Raw genomic sequence first — 6000 nt, 5'->3', positions numbered from 1 at the left:
ACCCTTTATGATAAATGCAGGTACTGACAGCAGTTGCATTTTAAATAATAATTAGATTTAGATATAGCTGTAATTATTTAGTTTTTCTCTTACATCTGTCTGGAGTTCAGTATTACAGCACCCCTGTGAGGGTCAAGCCACAAATGAGCGGAATGCTTGATTTGTTGCAGACTTAACTTTATACTGTATGTTTAATGCCAGGTTTATACATTCGGATCAAGAGTCAACTTTCTGGATTGTGTAGCTGCAATAGAAGAAAACACTGGTCTCCCTTTAACCAAAGAAAAACAAGCAATATCTTCATAATTATTTTCTGAACAGCAGAGAAATATTTGCGGTTAATAGGTGTTTCAGCACAGGAATGCAAAGTGTTTACCCAAGGTACAGAGATTATTGTCGCCCTTTCATTTGCAGAGGTCAGCGCTGCTTTTTACAGATTTGCAGCTGGTGATGTCACTATGCCCATCTGTAGTGAATAGGTTACACTTCATTCCACAGATGAAAGAGACTCAGTTTGTGCTCATTCATCATCTCCTACAATGATAGAAAACAGAAAAACAGCACATTGAACTGAATAAAGCCTGCATGATGTCATTCTCAAAGTACAGGCATCGGTATTCTTTTTTTTTTTTATATGGAAAAAAATGAACTTCTACTTGGGATTTTCATTCAAGCTGATAAACTGTAGCGTTTCCTCGTCTTCTGTTAAACAGCTAAACGTAGAGACACAAAGCTCAAATATAGAGGTGGCATTACAAAGCTGCATCTTTTTATACCAATAATTCATTTTGATTTATTACTCTTAAAGCTTTGAACCAATTAAAGTGGAGTTCCACCCAAAAGTACTCCTGACCCCCTGACATGGCACATTTGGCATGTCATTTTTTTTTTGGGGGGGGGGGGAGCGGGTACCTAGTTTTGACAGTAAGTTATCCCCTCCCCCTCCCTCCCTGCAACCATCTGGGACACGTCAGAAATCCCAGAAGATTGCCCGGCCATTCAGGATGCACAGCGCAACACGCGCATGTGCAGTGCACACCCGGCTGTGAAGCCGCAATCTGTGACAGCCGGCTGCCTACACTAGTGATGCAGGCACCCGCGAGAAGAGAGTGAGAGGATCGAGGCTTTGGGCGGCCACATCGCTGGATCCTGGTACAGGTGAGTGTGTGTTTATTAAAAATCAGCAGCTACTTTAATAAACACAGAAAGGGTTGGAACTCTGCTTCAATTGCTACTCTTTTCTTCTAATTATTCAAAGTTTTTTTTTTGCCTCACATTGGCATCATCAACTGGTCCCCGCTGGGGTCCCTCTAAACCTCTTGAGATCCAACAAAGGCTCAGAGTGGGTCCTCTAACTAGCATTTTTTTCTCCCCCTGTTCACACATACTGGGCAACAGAGATTTAAGAAGTGGAATGTTGCATGACTGTCCTGATAGAGCTGCAGCATGAAGAACAAATATTCAGGATTTTGGGATCTAGTACCCATTTTAGGTAGCTTGCATCTTCATGTGACTTGGTTCTCTCCTAAGAACAAGGGCTAGTTGTAAAATTGCAAGCCTGCATACTACCAATACCATAAAGATACCATTACATAAGCCACTGCAATATAATATGTAAAAGTGCCTGCTTCTACCTGCAGCAGCCTCCAAAAGCATCCTGCCATGGTAGAGTCATATTCATTTGACACTCAAGTGCCAAAACTTGCCATTTCCTTCCTACTGTCACAGTTGTACATGTACATTTATCCGGCGTCGGGTTTTACCTCCTGTTCGTGCTGCTCAGGCTCCTGCCAATACCCCCTGAACCTAGGCGTTATTAAAGCCTTTGCACCTCGGGCTTAATGTTCGAACAATGTGTCTCCATGCTGAAGCTGCCCCTCCTGTTCCTCTGGCTTTTGCTGTTTCTGGGTATTCCCTTATTATGTATGTTGCTTGATCCTGTCTTTGTTCTCAGTGTTCCCTCTGGCTGTGCAGTTATAGTCCATTTTGGTTTCTGTTAGTCGATCCCTTTATTTCCTGCTGCTACATGTGTCTCCCATGTCCTTCCAGCGTGCTATTTGGTTGCACTGTTCCCGCATTGGTGCTATAGAGCCACAACCTGGGGGCTGCCTTGCAGCACAACATCCACACCTACAGTGGCTGTGATGAAGACTAGGTGGCTCCTTAGACACAGCAACTCTGACCTACCTCCATATGTGTGCGGTCACACTGCTCCTTAAGCTGTGAGGATCTGTCCCAGGTACACCTGGTAAGTTGCCCATTGGTCCGCTAGCTCTTGAGTTACAGTCCCAGGTGGTCTTACCCTCTGATCATGACAGCTACATGAAAGTTTTAGAGCTTTGCTGGACAGAACGGCCTGAGTTTCAGCCCTGACAGGGTCTCTACTTTTATTTAAAAAAAAAAAAATGTCTCTATGTAAGGGCCCTTTCATACAACATTTGTTGAGCTGGGCTGTTCAAGGCAGGCCCAAAGCAATAATAAGCTGAAATCCATTGTTTCCAATAGGCTGACTTCGCACCAATGCATTGCATAGGTGTGAACTGGGTAAAAATGTAAGATGTTGCAATTAAGCACAGCATAATGCGCTGCATTGTGTTAAGTAGCATCACAGTGTACTGCAATGCGCATTCGGGAAAGAAAAATAATATATTTTGATTCTGAGTGTAAAAAAAAGGCACACCCATGCAAAGTGTAAAAAAAAAATGCATGTCATTGCAATGGAATCCATGAAAAAAATGCATGTTAATGCATGTCAACTGAAATGCATTTCTGCGTCAACGATGTCACTGCAGACCTCTTGAGTTTTGAAGCAACTAGCATGTGGATTCAATTAACTTGATTCATCCTGCGTACTAAGTGGAAGGGTCTGCCTACAGCCGTCACAAGCACTGTTCAGTATTGTCAAGAACAACTCTGAAAAATGCAGATGACAATTCTAGGCAAATTCTTTTTTGTACAGTATAAACATTTTATTTGTTATTTCTGTAGCATATTAAGACAATACACATTGTTATGCAGGAAAAAAAGCATTCCTATATAACTATTACATGTGAGCTTCTATACTGATATCTCCTTCCCCCCACCCCTTCCCCCCCAAAAAAAAAAAACAATAATTTCCCCTCCTTCCTTTCCATTCTAACCTTATTCTCAATCATACTCTTTCTCTCTTGTACATCATAGTTCCCATCCTTGATGCTGACCTAAGCTATCACCAATATTAGTCTCCTACACCCAGCATTTTCACATAGTCCTCAGTTTTTTAAAACTCCAGCCAGTCTCCCCATACATCTAGATATTTTGCGCGGGAGTCCTCCACTGTAGACATCAATTCCTCCATGGACCTTACTTAATCCACCCTTATGACCCAGTCCCTCATACTCGGGGCTTCTAGCGAAGCCAAAATACCGGTATCAAACTTTTAGCTGCGTTCAATAAGTGAGGCACAAGCGCATTCTTATAAACAGTCGCCTTTTTCTCTGTGTTGTGAAACAGGCAACTCCAAGGTAAGGCTTGGATACCATCTCCTGTTATCTGGTGGATTGACCTAATCAGTTCCACCACCTTTGACTCAAGTTCTCGGCTCCCCGCTCACCACTATCACTTGTAAACACAGAAGCCTGGTTTCTGTGTTTACAAGTGATAGCTTGTCTCCCAACAGCTCCCATAGATCTGATCTCCTGAGCAGATCCTACTGAGTGCAGGAAGAGGACAAGGGAGACGCAGGTGCCCAGGGTGCAGTGTAGTCATGGGCGAGAGGAGAGAATTGCATGGTAGACTGATACTCTGATCTCCATCTTTCCCTGGTGCCATTATGCAGACACCCCTGCAAATGAGAGAGGTGGAACCACCTACAGTGTGTGTGGGTGTGTGGGGGGCAGTGTTGGAAGTAACTGCGTTTAAGTAAACGGCGTTACTTAACGCAGTTACTTTTCAGGGTAACGAGTAATCTATCAGATTACTCGTTCACTCCCTGTAACGCCGTTGCCGCTACTTCCGGCTGCATTACCGCAATTACATCTACCGCCACCAGATGGCAGTAGATGTAATTGTATTCCCCCTCTCCTCTATGACCGCTGTCCGCGGTACTGGAGAGAGAAGAGGAGGAGACTCATCGAGTGAGTCACGTCACGCGGCGCCAGGACGGGACTCGGAGTGGGACAGTCACAGCCTCATGCTCACACAACAGCAGCAGAACAGCGCGCCAGGAGGACAGGGGAGAGGGCATAGAGTCCGGCGATCCGACCCAGCCATTGCCGCCCACAGTGAGTGCCAGTCTGCCAGTGCCTGCCACCACACACTAGTAGTAGACACAGTGTCAGTATATAACTTGTGTTGTGTGACTACTGACTTTAGCAGCAGAACAGCGCGCCAGGAGGACAGGGGAGAGCCCAGCCATTGCCGCCCACAGTGCCAGTCTTCTGCCAGTGCCACCCACCACACTAGGCACTGCAGTATGTAACTTGTGTGACTGACTAGTGACTACTGACTTACTTAATTTTTGCCTGGCAAAATATAATATAAATATTCTAACAAGTCAACCAGTGGCAGTTACTTTACTTACAGTTACAATTACTAAACAATATAGTCCAGGCCAGGAGGACACTCCACCACCAGTCCACCACCACCACCAGCCAGGCAGCCGCCCACCACCAGTGTGCCGCCCACGTCACCACCAGTGTGCCAAGCGCCCACGCCACCACCAGTGTGCCACGCCACCACCAGCCAGGCAGCCACCCACCACCAGTGTGCCACACCCACGTCACCACAAGTGTGCCATGCCCACGTCACCACCAGTCCAGTGTGCCACGCCACCACCAGTGTGCCACGTCACCACCAGTGTGCCAAGCGCCCACGCCACCACCAGCCAGGCAGCCAACCACCACCAGTGTGCCACACCCACGTCACCACCAGTGTGCCACGCCCACGTCACCACCAGTCCAGTGTGCCACGCCACCACCAGTGTGCCACGTCACCACCAGTGTGCCAAGCGCCCACGCCACCACCAGCCAGGCAGCCAACCACCACCAGTGTGCCACACCCACGTCACCACCAGTGTTGCAAGCAACCACGCCACCACCAGTGTGCCACTCCACCACCAGCCAGGCAGCCGCAGAACGTAATTGCATTATAGAATATTAAAAAAAAAGTCACAGTTACTTTGCTGAGTAACTAATTACTTTTTCAATGTGGTAACTGAGTCAGTAACACCAGCAACACTGGTGGGGGGGGGGGGTTACTAGAGCAGGCTGGGTGCTTTATCTTTATAGGGCAACAAAAGTAGGACATGTGCAAGATGGCAGAGCTTTTTAGGGGGGGGCGGAAAATGGAGCAGTGGAGGGGGAGGGGGATTGTGTGTTGAGGTCAGAGCTAAAGAGGGGTGAAATTGAGATGTGGATGGGGAATGCAGAGGTAAGCGCTGTGGAAGGGGGCTGAATCATGCACTCTGTGTGTAACAACCCTGAACTCTGCACTCATGATTGAGTTCCTGCACCTATTCTCTGAGAAAAAAAGCCCTGGACCTAATAATCCCTTCCCCAAAAACATGTATCTTTGGACACTCCCACCACAAATGGGCAAAAGTTCTGGGGAATCCCACATCCCCACCAACAAGTTGGGAATAACTCTGCACGAACTAACCTCTGAGCCCTCTGCGGGGTGAGATACCATCTGGCAAGAAGCTTGTAACGCATCTCTGTTGTCCTTAAATCAACTGATGAACAAGCTAATCTCAAAACGTTCTTTCTTTCTTCCTCATCCCAAAGGGGTCCTAATTCCTGTTCCCATTTCCCTAGGTAAGGTGGGTATGGAAGGTATGTTTCCCCATTTCTATGTGAATTCTGTACACATGCTGTGCATATCACTCCTGTTGCCATGTTGGAAGCAACATTTGATTTTTTTTAGCAGTTGTAGATCATTGTAGCTGGCTGCCAGATAAAATGGAAAGGTTGTTTTAATAACTTTAAAATTGAAAATGGCTTTTGTGGCAATAATATAGTGCAT

At 46.4% G+C, this 6000-nt stretch overlaps 1 long non-coding RNA gene across 1 annotated transcript in view; it reads right to left on the bottom strand.

The window, feature by feature from the left end:
• Window positions 1–290: 290 nt before the first annotated feature.
• Window positions 291–6000, bottom strand: part of LOC309562541 — a 70316-nt gene continuing 64606 nt past the window's right edge. The window contains exon 3 of the long non-coding RNA XR_014225638.1: window positions 291–534. This is a non-coding gene — a long non-coding RNA (uncharacterized lncRNA). The remainder of the gene's footprint in view (window positions 535–6000) is intronic.

This window comes from Pelophylax lessonae (assembly GCF_965119305.1).
Source record: "Pelophylax lessonae genome assembly, chromosome: 9".
Lineage (NCBI taxonomy): Eukaryota > Metazoa > Chordata > Amphibia > Anura > Ranidae > Pelophylax > Pelophylax lessonae.
This window is presented reverse-complemented; position numbering and strand designations above follow the sequence as displayed.